A 13261-nucleotide genomic window follows, 5' to 3' on the forward strand; every position below is an offset into this window, starting at 1 on the left:
ATGATGCTTTTTTTAGGTTTTAAGACTACAGAATCTGGCAGTTCATTTTCATTGGCTGAAAAGGCCTGCGGCCTCGTGCCTACGGACGAATCACAGCCGTGCTGATATACAGCCATATCGCACGGCTACTCGTGTGATATTGCTTATATATATATATATATATATATATATATATACACACACACACATATATACATAGCCGACCCATGTTCCTCGACAGTTTTTCTGCATCCCTCTGCCACTCCGTCTCCTCACACTCATCTGGTTACTATCCTAACCAGAGATACAGGGGAGTATGGAGCCCTCTCCTTGGACAGCACGCCAAATATGCAAGTGTGAACTCAGTACGTAAGAACGAGCCTATGATTGAGTCTGGAAATAAAGCAAGCTGAGAAAAATTAGAATTAGTCCTGAGATGTCTTGTTCATAAGTTATAGCAAAAAATCTAGTATTTTGACCACCTGCCTTACATCATTAAACAATGTGTTGGTTGAACTGTTTGTGACAATATGGTTTCGGGAACAGTCGAGACTGTAAAACATTTTCAGCTGGTTAAACTTAGAAATGAAAGTTCATCTGCTGCCTTAAAAATGTGAGTTAACTCAACTAAACATAGGTTAACTAAACTTGAAGATAACCTTTGTTTCACAAATAGTCAAGACAATGCATTACTTTAAGTTTAAAATTTAACTTAAAGTAATGAGTTGTCTTGACTATTTTTGAGTTGAAACTAAGGTTATCTTCAAGTTGAGTTAACTCGCATTTTGATTTCTCTTTGATTTGATTTTACATTTTGATTTTTCACAGTTGATTTCTTCAGTGATGCATCACTGTGTCCCAATTCAGGGGATGTGTCCTCCGGAGGTTGCATTTGAAGACTTCATATGGCATTGAGTCGGTCTCGTTTAAGAAAAGTAACAATTAGATTGCAAAGTAATAAAGAAATTACAGTATTTTAGACCTCATGTGGAATAACAGTCACTTTTATTAAAGGTGCTCTAAGTGATCCTGTGTGGAGTAACTTCCTGTTGACGTTCGAAGTGTTGTCAAACAAAACAGAGGCTAGCTAGACCCTCCCTCCTCCTCCTCCTCCCCCTCCCCTCCGTGCTTCCTGAAACAGCCATGAACGCACATTTAAAATCATTCTTGTCGGTTATTGGCTGGAGCATGTTTATTATGATTCGTGGTCCAGGCTGCACCAGTTTGTTTTTATTGCCGTTTTCAGAGCTTGTGGCGACTACAGAGACCGCCTTTTTTTACAGTGTGTTCAGGGGACAGGCAGCTAGCGAATAGTGAGGAGATGTTTGCTGTATGTGACAAAAAATGTTTTGGCCTAAAAACGCATGAGATCACTTAGAGCACCTTTAAGGAAACGTTTCTTAAATGAGACCGACTCGATGACGTATGCAGTCTTCAAATGCGACCTCCGGAGGATGCAGCCCCTTAATTGGGACGCAGCTTGGTTGCAGCGAGTTACGTCGTTGTACGGGAAACGTACCTGAGATCAGCAGTAGGGGGCAGCGTTATCTCAAATGTTTTGTCCAATTGCACACATCAGAAAAATCTGAACTGTCATAGCAACTTTCATAACAACTTATGAAATCAATACTCATGGAATCTGACAGAAATTAAATATTTGTTTGTCATATAGTGCAAACTGCAATCCAGTACCATCATGAGAAAAAAAATCACAAATATACTCAAAGTGACAAAATTTGTGAAAAGAAAAAAGGATGAAAAAAATGCTGGGATCTCCTAATTTATTATAGGGCCACATACTGATTTATAATTAATCCTCATGTTAATAAGTGACTTGTAATTCAATAATTACAGGTGCAGTCCCCCATAAGTAGCCTGAGGTTAAGTGTCTTGCCCAAAGGCACAAAACAGTGATATTCCATGGATTAGTCCTTCTGGGTTTTGTAGTGGTTGTCCAAGTCTTTTAATTACTATGCTACAGTAGTTAAAATCCTTCACTTAAACATACACGTATGTGGGAGAAACAGTGCTTGGAGAAGGAGGAAAACACACACACACACAAACACACAGGTTTGTTTTTGTGAATTGTGGGGTCATTCCATAGGCATAATGGTTTTTATACTGTACAAACCGTATTTTCTATTGCCCTACACCAACCCTACACCTAAACCTACCCATCACAGAAAACTGTGCACATTTTTACTTTCTCACAAAAACTCATTCTGTATGATTTATAAGCCTTTTGAAAAATGGGGACATGGGGTAATGTCCTCATAAGTCACCCTCTCCTTGTAATACTATGTCATACCCATGTCATTATACAAATTTGTGTCCTGATATGTCACAAAAATGCTCACACACACACACACGGGCTACATTTATCTGACTTATATGGAGGAAAGCTCCATAAAGGTAAAAATAAAGGTAAAATAAAAGGTTTTATTTGTAAGCTCTGTATTTGGCACAAATCTAACATAGCAACAAACGGATAGATCTAAGAACAGAAAAATCCTGGAGGAAAATATGCTGGAATTCACAAGAGCACTGGGACTTGGAAGTCAACTGAATGACAATATATCTTCAACAGTGACCTGAAATATACCGCAAAACCCTCAATACAGTGGCTTATAAAACCAACAAAGTACATTTCCTGGAGTGGTCGAGTTACAGTCCAGACCTTAATTCAATTGAACATCTACAGAATGACTTAAAACGGCCATCCAAAAAAAATGGTTCCCATCCAACTTGATGCAGCTTGAGTGTTTTTGCCAGAAAGAATAGCTAAAGGTTTCAGATTTACATGAACATTTATACATTTGGCAGATACTAACAAATGTAACTCTTATCAAAGCTAATCCTGCCATGCATTAACTGTCCATGAAGGGATACTTATGATTAAAATAATTTCAAATCCAGTACAAAAGAAAATCTTCTTTTTTTGTGTGTGTGTTTCATGCAGAAAGAAAATAATAGGTTTGAGATGACATGAGGGTGTGTAAATGAATTTTAATTTCAGGGTGAACTTTTCCATTAATAAAAAGTGTGTGTCATATTTTATACAGTCACCATATTTCCTTAACTGACCCCAGTTCCTTTTGCCTACAGCAATCAGTTTCTCAAAGCAGCCCTCATCAACGATGCTGACTGAAATAACAATGAACCACACACTGAGCTGAAGACACAAGTCATCTCATACTGTCTGATTGTTCTTTAGCACTTCAACAATATCTGCAAACTCTTCCCATCTGTGCTGTCCCATTTTTTCCCCCCAGTCTGTTTATTCAGAGCTCAAACAAACAAAAATGGCCTCCCAGTAGTTATTCAAAACAGTGAGAAGGAAGCTATTTCAAAATTCTCTTTTATGGTGTAATTATGACATAAGCCAGCAACCGAAGACCTAATTCTCATATTTCAGCAGCTGCTGATTTTGAAAAGAAGATTAGCTTTATGTACATATATACACTTGTGAAAAAGAAGTGCACTTTAGCATACTTTTAAAACGGTTACTTATTACAGAAATAATATGCTTTAAAAGAATATACTTAAAGGTGCCGAAGAACATGTTTTTAAAAGATGTAATATAAGTCTAAGGTGTCCCCTGAATGTGTCTGTGAAGTTTCAGCTCAAAATATCCCATAGTTTTTATAAATTTTTTTAACTGCCTATTTTGGGGCATCATTATAAATGCGGCGATTCAGGGTGTGCGGCCCCTTTAATTCTCGTGCTCCACGCCCCAAGAGCTACATAAAAAAAAGTTCACACAGCTAATATAACCCTCAAAATGGATCTTTACAAAGTGTTCGTCATGCAACATGTCTAATCGCGTAAGTATAATATTTATTTGGATGTTTACATTTGATTCTGAATGAGTTTGAGGCTATCCTCCGTGGCTAACGGCTAATGCTACACTGTTGGAGAGATTTATAAAGAATGAAGTTGTGTTTATGAATTATACAGACTGCAAGTGTTTAAAAAATGAAAATAACGACAGTCTTGTCTCTGTGAAAACAGTAAGAAACAATGGTAACTTTAACCACATTTAACAGTACATTAGCAACATGCTAACGAAACATTTAGAAAGAATTTACAAATATCATTAAAAATATCATGATATCATGGATCATGTCAGTTATTATTGCTCCATCTGCTATTTTTCGCGATTGTCCTTGCTTGCTTACCTAGTCTGATGATTCAGCTGCGCACATCCAGACGTTAATACTGGCTGCCCTTGTGGAATGCCTCGATCATGGGCTGACATATGCAAATATTGGGGGCGTACACCCCGACTGTTACGTAACAGTCGGTGTTATGTTGAGATTCGCCTGTTCTTTGGAGGTCTTTTAAACAAATGAGATTTATATAAGAAGGAGGAAACAATGGAGTTTGAGACTCAATGTATGTCATTTCCATGTACTGAACTCTTGTTATTTAACTATGCCGAGGTCAATTCAATTTTTGAATCTAGGGCACCTTTAAGTGCAAACTGAATGCAATATTTAATTGCATGTTATTTAAATATATATATATATATATAATATATATATATTATATGCAATAAGTTAAACTTAAGAGTGCTTTTTTGATCCACTTTATGTTAAGTACATCATTATATGTAATTTCATAATTCTAATGACTTGGAAATATGGTTAAGTGGTACTGTCGAATGTAGGGACAAGCAGTAATGGTCAAATAATATGCATTCATATATTTTCTGTTGAAATGTGTATGTCAATTTGATAATGATGAAGCTTCAGTTTAGTACATTTAAAATATATATATATATATATATATATATATATATATATATATATATACTTTAAAGGCAGTAATACTAATACTGTGAAAATAGCAGTATTTTCTTTGCACTAAGTTTAAATAGTTACAGGGGTTGGACAAAATAATGTGAACATGTGAACTTTTATTTATCTTTCTGTTGTTTATATTCTTTAGTTTGTATATCAGTGCCGCATAAGTGGTATTGTTTTGGACAAGCCCTGTGTAAAATAGGCCCTTGTCACAGACCTCCAAAAAGGGCAAATCAAAACCTGGACAGTTGGAGCATCAAGATGAACTGACTTGAATATTATGGAACTACTTGGGCAGTTTTGGAGAGAAGAGTGAGAAGCAGATTCCCTCCTTCAACATCTTTGAAGTAACTGGCAGATGTTCTGATAGACAACATTCATCTGGACTATTCAAAACTTGTATTAATCTATTCTAATAAGGCTGGAAGCTGTATTAAAAGTTATCAAGAAATAAAACACATGAGACAGGAATAGCGAACTTCACCCATCTTCTTTCACTTCCATTCTCAACACACTTACAGTACGTCATTACACAACATTTTAAAATAGTAGTTAATAATACAATTCCCTAATGAACACAACATATTGCCCATTTCCTAAGGTGTTCACATTATTTTGACCAAACCCAGTAGATGCTATTATACTTAGTGCAAATACTAGCATATCCTATTTGCACCAGGTCAGTTGCATGAAAATTGCTAACACACCCACCTTACTCTCCACACCACTGTTCTTGTTGTCAGATGGGTTTCTTCTGTAATTTTGTCTGGCTCAACCAGACATTGGTAGGTGGAGTTAATGTAATGTAATGTAATGTAATGTTACGGAACGAACACGGCGCCAGTTTCGATTTTTATCCGTAAGTAGAATAGGGAAGGCGTAGGACATACAAGAGGACATACAATATTTTTGAAGAATACGGAAAGCGGAAGCACTTGCAAAGGCGATCATTTGTGTTTATAAAGCATATACATTTGTGGTTTTTTTTTTTTTTTTTCAAAAATGACCTTATTCCTCATCTGGTATCATTTAAAGCCCTTTGAAGCTGCACTGAAACTGTAATTTTGACCGTTTGGAGGCCATTGAAGTCCACTATAAGGAGAATGATCCTGGAATGTTTTCATCAAAAACCTTAATTTCTTTTCGACTGAAGAAAGAAAGACATGAACATCTTGAATGACATGGGGGTGAGTAAATTATCAGGAAAATTTTATTTGAAAGTGGACTAATCCTTTAAGTATAAGTATAGCAGTAGTAAACTTTAAGTGCATTTGGGTATTAATTTTTTTATACTTTAAATATACCTTTGACGGTTCTCTTTCCATTTTAAAAACCTTCTATTCTAGCTTCATGCATCTTTTTTTTATCAACACTTGAATGTGCAATTTAAGTGCAATTTAAAGTATATTTATGAGAAGTATATAAAGTATATTTCTGAGAAGTACATAAAAAGTATACTTTCTTATTTTTAGTTTAAAAGAAGTATACTAATAGTACATTTGAATAAACTTCTTTTTCGTAAGGGATGTCACCTCAAACAATTATATACAAAACAGTGGCAATAGGAAACCCACAAATATTCAGCCAATACTGCATGGATAAGTATACTAAATAGAAGCTATTATTATACATTTTTAAGTAGATTTGCATAAAAGCGCCTGCTGAATGAATAAATGTAAAAGCATACAACCATATTATTGAAAGACAGCTCATTCTTTAGTGACTGTATTTTTTGAGAAAAGTGAGACAGCTGTGGGGTGGAGTCATATAATTCATATCTATATTACTTTGGCATGTGATTGTATTTCATAATTATGCTTATGCACAGGTTCAGACAGCCATTTGCTCATGAATATTTAGCCCTCATCATGAATATGCATTGAGATGGTGAAGTGGCTCTGTTGATGTAGATTTATGGTTGTGCATGGGACATAATTAAAAGGTAGAATGCAAGCTGCCAGAACCATGAAAACAAGTTACACACAATGTTCCAGACCTCAGGTGGAGTGGGTTGTCTACTTTGAAACAAGTTCCTCAAAAGCATGCTAGCAAATGATGGATTATGGTGATTAACTGTGTCAGTTAATCTATTTATGTCTGAAATGAGTAATTGAACTAGACATGTACTCTTATATAATACCCCTATGAATGAAAACAACAGCATTTTAACATCTGACCCAGACTAATGCTGATAAAGCATACCATGGTATTTGTACTCCAAGGTACATGGAGTATTAATATTCTGCTGCAAAAATACCATGGACAAGGTACATGTCAAAAACTCATGCTACTGTAATGCAATGTGGGACTTGCTCCATAGTTATAATTTAACAAATTCCTGTTAAAAAACACTGTTAATGCTGTTAAAAACACAAGAACGCAGGTCAGTGGGATGAAAAAAAAAGCACAATGTCTAGAGACACGTTTTTTAAAAGTTGAAGAAATTTTAACTTGAGTGCCTTGCTTTTAGAATAGCATGTCATCCATGAGATGCTTCAAAAGACACAAGACATGAAGCAAAGGTTTAAGACATCCATCTAGTGTGTGTTTACATTGAAAAACAATGGAAAAGTAGCGCAGTGAAATGCAAAAATGTGTTCTGTGTGAAATGCCCTTTGGCTGCATCTGAAATCACATACTCTCTGAGTAGGCACTTCTTTTGAATAAGTAATGATTTTGTGACTGTTAAAAAAAGTACATTCTTTATAGTATGAATGCAATCCGGATGTACTACATTTGTCATGTTGTCATTGTCATGAGACCAGCGTCAGTTGCATCATTTCACTGCCATTCACAACTCCTCTGCCTCATGGCATAGTAAAGCTGGATCAGAATTTCGCTGGAAGCAGTAAGTCATCCGAGTACATTTTTTACCAACTGTTTTATGAATACTGTGATTCCTGACATACTCTTTTCCAGCCTACTATATTGTAGGAAATTATGAATTTTCGGATACAGTCTAAGAACGAATTGTGCCTGCTAATTGTGCCATTTTTGTTTGTTTGATTACAACCACGTAATTAATTAACAGCTGCAGTGCAGAATTTTTTTGTTTTCAAACTACGCTGCGTCTTCAATTTTAATTAAATGTCAATTTTTAGTTTTCAGTTCGTGTCACAGGTTGTGTAGCTAGATCACACACAAACATGAAGATGAAGATAAAGAGGAAGTCTTTTATAAATCCACACTGATAATCCACATAAAGAGAGCAGCGTAACACATCCATACACTGACCAGACCCAACAACAATAAACAGAACCAGGGAAACTTAATTATACATGCAAACAAGGATAATTAATTACACACACCTGAACTGAATGACGAACCAAATAAGTGACCATGACAACAAACAAGGCAAGGAGAAAAGAAGCAAATGAAAAGTCCAAACTGAATGAAACTGTGACATTACACTCCCTCCCGGAAAGGTGCGACCTTGTGCCGGCAGATCAAAGGAGGAGGTGGCTCAGGTGGAGGATGAGAAGCCCGGGAGAGGGATAGAATAGAAAGTCCAGGGTATTGCAGGTGTTGTGATCCAATGAATGGCCTTGAACAGGGATGGGCAGGTGATGACGCAGGACATAGCCAGGACTGCACTCCACGGTGGTGTTCGCTGGAGGGAGGAGCCATGAAGGATGGAGTCCAGATGGTACCCTGGGGATGACCAGAAGTAATGACAACGTAGGGGGTAGAGCCCAGTGAGCAGCCGATCTAGTGAAGGAACACCGAAGACCTTGGGGGCCATGACGGAGTGCAGCGACGACCACCTGAAATGGAAGAATGGATCTGAGGGAGCCCAACGAGGCTGAATGACCAGTGATCCTTGCTGGAGTCAAGAGAGGAAGGTGCAGGAGCCAGGATGAGGGGTCAAGGTGGACTAGAGTATTCTGAGGCCGAAAGCTGAGCCACAGAATCCCCATGCCCAGAAGAAGGTAGCTTACAGCATGCACAAGGTATAGCCTCAGTATAGAGGATAAACTGAGGGACTGATGGGGGACGGTGATGACAGGGTGGCAGGAGTGGCTGAGGACTGAGGAGGAGAATGAAAAAAAGCACAGAAACAAACGAAAACCAATGCGTCCATAATAGCAGTCTGGAGAGGTGGTGGGAGAGGGAGGCTGGGTGGGATCAGTGGGTCAGATGAAGATAAAATATATTCAGGCAGGTTTAAAGGGTTAATTACTTCTCCAAACAAACAGTCATAAATTGAGACAGCCAAACACTCACTCTCAGTGGCTGGTGGGCGGTCAGCACTCACTTCCATTCCCTCGTACTCCACGAGGGCTCCCACAGCTATGGATGGGGCAGCTGGCTCACACACCTGGTCAGACACGGCTAGCTCAGGCTCCGGGGTGATATCCTGCTCGATCGCTCCTCTTGGTGTGCACTCAAACATCGCAGCAGAGATGGGCTCTTGGTCTGCGGTGGGCTCTTGTTGTTGCCCTTTGCAGTGGGTTGTCTCTGGCTGGGCACTGGGCTAGGAGTGGCGCTGGTGTCATCATCATCTGATTAGCTGTTTCAACGGTCAGAGATGATCCACAGGATACCAGCATCCACTCCATGTAAGTGAAGCTCAATTGAGGTCCCTGCCCAGAAAATGGCTCCTTGGTGGTGGTGTTCAGTTCAGCATGAGCATAAGCAGTTGTCCGGATAGTTGGTAAGATGGGCTAAAAACAGGAAATCCTCCACATGTTCCATGAGGGAGTGATTTCCCTGCTCAAGGCACAGTATCAGAATGGAAGGATTGTCCATGGTGGGAAAAAAGGAAAAAAAAAGGGAAAAATGCACAGACAAAACACGAGAAATACTAAATATAACGCATGGCGTAATTACTTCTGGGTCGGATCTTCTGTCAAGGGTTGTGTAGCTAGATCACATACGAACACGAAGATGAAGGTAAATAGAAAGTCTTTAATAAATCCACACTGATAATCCACATAAAGAGAGAAGTGTAACACATCCATACACTGACGAGACCCAACAACAATGAATAGAACCAAGGGATCTTAAATACACATGCAAACAAGGATAATTCATAACACACACCTGAACTGAATGACGAACCAAATGAGTGACAATGACAACAAACAAGGCAGGGAGAAAAGGTGCAAATGAAAACAAAGTCCAAAATGAACTGTGACAGTTAGTGAGCTTGCTGTGTTGCTATTACATGGGGGTGACTTAGGTATAGTGTCTTTTGACTTGGGCCAGCAAGGAACCACTTAGAAAACACCCAGAACTCCATAGCTTCCATATAGAAATGCACTCAGAACACCTCATTCTAGAGGTCTGCAAGTCCATTCGGGCCAGTCTTTTTCTTTTTTTTTTTTACAGATTGGGCTTGGGTTGGACTCGGGCTCATTTAGCTTCTCTCCTTTCATTGTGCCCATATATACGCGCAGAGTGCACATAGGCTACTGTATGAGATAGCTGAGTATCTTTTAAGCAATCCAACGTGCAAACTACAGCAAGTAAAACTGAAAGTAAGTCGCAGAAGCTCAAAACACAATCATCTTCATTAAAAGTAATGAGACTTATCTTACCAGTGCTTATGCCGCGCTCTCTCCTATTGCGGTCTTTGATCTTGAAATTAGCTGATGACAAACAAAATGCAGCTCATATGTTGCTACACGCCATAAAGTGAGTATCATATGCACGCCAAAACGCATTTTGGCGTATATATTCCACGAGATTACACACACGAACTATTGATATGCATTCTCATGTGATCGAGTTGGAGCACCAGTGCCGTTGCGAGCAGCAGAGCAGCCTGCCTCAGCTTGTCAAAAATGCCTTTTTACTGAGGTGGTGATAATATGATAAATGTTTAAACTAACATTGTGATATGCTTAAAGTGTTTCATATCTATGGATTTTATTGTAGGCAAGTCAGGTGTTGATTTGAGAGGCTAAATTGATCAAACGTGAAAAAAAATTCTCCAAATTTTTTTCTAATTTTTTGCCATTAAAAAACAAAACAGAACTATTTTAATGGCAGCCTAGTGTGTCATGGGGAGGATAAAAACAACAACAACAACAACAAAAAACATGGGCTTGAGTTGGACTCGGGAATTCTGATAAGCTGTCGGACATGGGCCTGGCTAGGGCCTGAGCGTCTCAGGCCAGGGCCAGGCTAGGGCCTAAATTTGAGGCCCGTGCAGGGCTCGACCTCTGTCCACTGGCAACCACTCACAACAGCATTGTGCTAGTGACTTTTGCACAGGCAAGCAAAAAAAAAAATCAAGTTTGTTAGTAAAATAACCAAAGCATAAAATGGCTTTAAAATACAATGATCATTATTATGATTATTATGATGCAAAGCTCTTTACTCTTGTACAATGATCATTGATCTTATATTCACAACCTGCAAATAATAAAGTTGGATTTTTACAAGAAAGCCATTATGTAAATATAATCAAATAGAAAAATAAAAACATAAGATCAATAGTTCAATCCCATGAAGCTTAAAGCACATTACTTGTGATTTCAATGCAACTCTTTTGTACTCCAAGGTTATACAAGGCCTGTCATACTCCTCAAAAACGCATACCGCCTGACATTGTTTTTCTCCTTCAGTTGAGTACAACACTAGCACTTTAACTTTCTCTACTTCACTTTTGAGGCATTGTGGAGTTTGACGGCTTACGAGTTGCTGTGTCACCCCCCATCTATTCTCTCACCAAAATAGGCTTTCAAAACACTACATCAACACTTTATCACCTGTTTTCTTAAGTATGTGAAGACAAGAGTGACTGAAACGAACATTTAGAGACCGATTTTGTCTGTGCTGATACTGCAGGTGAGAAGAAAACAGATATAAAAATATATAGTGTGAAGTAAGTTAGTTCTCAAAACTGTTCTCAGCCACAGCTGAGTGTTCATTCACTTATGGGCTCTTTTGGGCCAGGGGACATGGGGAAATGTAGGTTCTCTTAAAATGACTTTTATCCATGAGTGGCCAGGAGTGGTTATACATCAAAATGAGAATTGTCATAATCAAATGACATTTCTCAAATCTCACTTTGTACTTTGTCTGATTTCTGTGGAAAGTATATTCTTAATAATGTTAAAAGAAAATGTATGCATGTATGTATGTATCAACTGAGCATTGTGTTGAATTTGTTCTAGGTGATGAGACATGATGTTATGGTGCCTTGTAAGTCCTTAGGACGTACCTGTATGCAAAAACAACTGTCTGTCACTGTGATGCGGCAAGGCAGCTGTCTTAGCTTTCAGGGACAGCTTGATTCAAGCATGCTCTTTATGGACGCTGCTGTCCCTTTGGTAAACTAGTACACTGTTAACACTTCATAAGGTTATGCTTTCTTTGCAATAATGAGTTAACATTAGTTTTTGAAGCATTTTTAATCTAAGTTAATGTTAATAAATAAATAATAAACTTGTTTATTTATAATACATTAACAAATGTTAATTTATTCAACCTAAAATGTTAAAACTGTATGTAGAAATTAATATTACCCTGGATTAATAAATGCTGCAACACAATATGAAGTTTAAATGACTCAATCAGCTAGATCAATTGGTGCCATATATAATATAATGCAGATGTTATTATAAGACAAACAGCGGGAACATGTCTGTATTTATAAAGTAATCGATGAAGAAGGTCAGACTATCAATCGTTCTCATCTATCTCTCTCTTCCTGTCTATATGGCATTTTTTTTTTTTTTTTTTGGCATTTTAACACTTTCTCTCCATGTTTCCCCTGACTCTATCACCACATTCTAATTGGATGCAAATATGCAAATTCCAATTGCAATACTCAAAAAAAATCCAAAAGAAAGTCAGTAACACAATGAGTTGCATGCATAAGTATAATAAACGGTTAGAGTTTTGTTAAATAAATACACATCTATGACCAATAGCTAGAGAAAACACCACCAATAATTATTAGTCCTTTATTTTCTTATTACTTTGGCCCATCATTATATATATTAGGGCTGTCGATTTAAAGGTGCCCTAGAATCAAAAATTGAATTTACCTCGGCATAGTTGAATAACAAGAGTTCAGTACATGGAAATGACATATAGTGAGTTTCAATCTCCATTGCTTCCTCCTTCTTGACAAATATAACAATATAAATCTCATTTGTTTAAAAGACCTCCGGAAAACAGGAAAATCTCAACATAACACCGACTGTTACATAGCAGTCGGGATCATTAATATGTATGACCCCAATATTTGCATATTCCAGCCCATGTTCAAGGCATTAGACAAGGGCAGCCAGTATAAACGTCTGGAGCAGCACAGCCGAATCATCAGACTAGGTAAGCAAGCAAGAACAATAGCGAAAAATGGCAGATGGAGCGATAATAACTGACATGATCCATGATTACATGATATTTTTAGTGATATTTGTAAATTGTCTTTCTAAATGTTTCGTTAGCATGTTGCTAATGTACTGTTAAATGCAGTTAAAATTTACCATAGTTTATTACTGTATTCGCGGTGACAAGAG

At 37.7% G+C, this 13261-nt stretch overlaps 1 protein-coding gene across 2 annotated transcripts in view; it reads right to left on the reverse strand.

The window, feature by feature from the left end:
• tafa5a (TAFA chemokine like family member 5a) overlaps positions 1 to 13261 on the reverse strand; it is a 173061-nt gene that overhangs the window by 80037 nt on the left and 79763 nt on the right. The gene's annotated exons all lie outside the window — the stretch shown is intronic.

This window comes from Megalobrama amblycephala, linkage group LG14 (assembly GCF_018812025.1).
Source record: "Megalobrama amblycephala isolate DHTTF-2021 linkage group LG14, ASM1881202v1, whole genome shotgun sequence".
NCBI classification, from domain to species: domain Eukaryota; kingdom Metazoa; phylum Chordata; class Actinopteri; order Cypriniformes; family Xenocyprididae; genus Megalobrama; species Megalobrama amblycephala.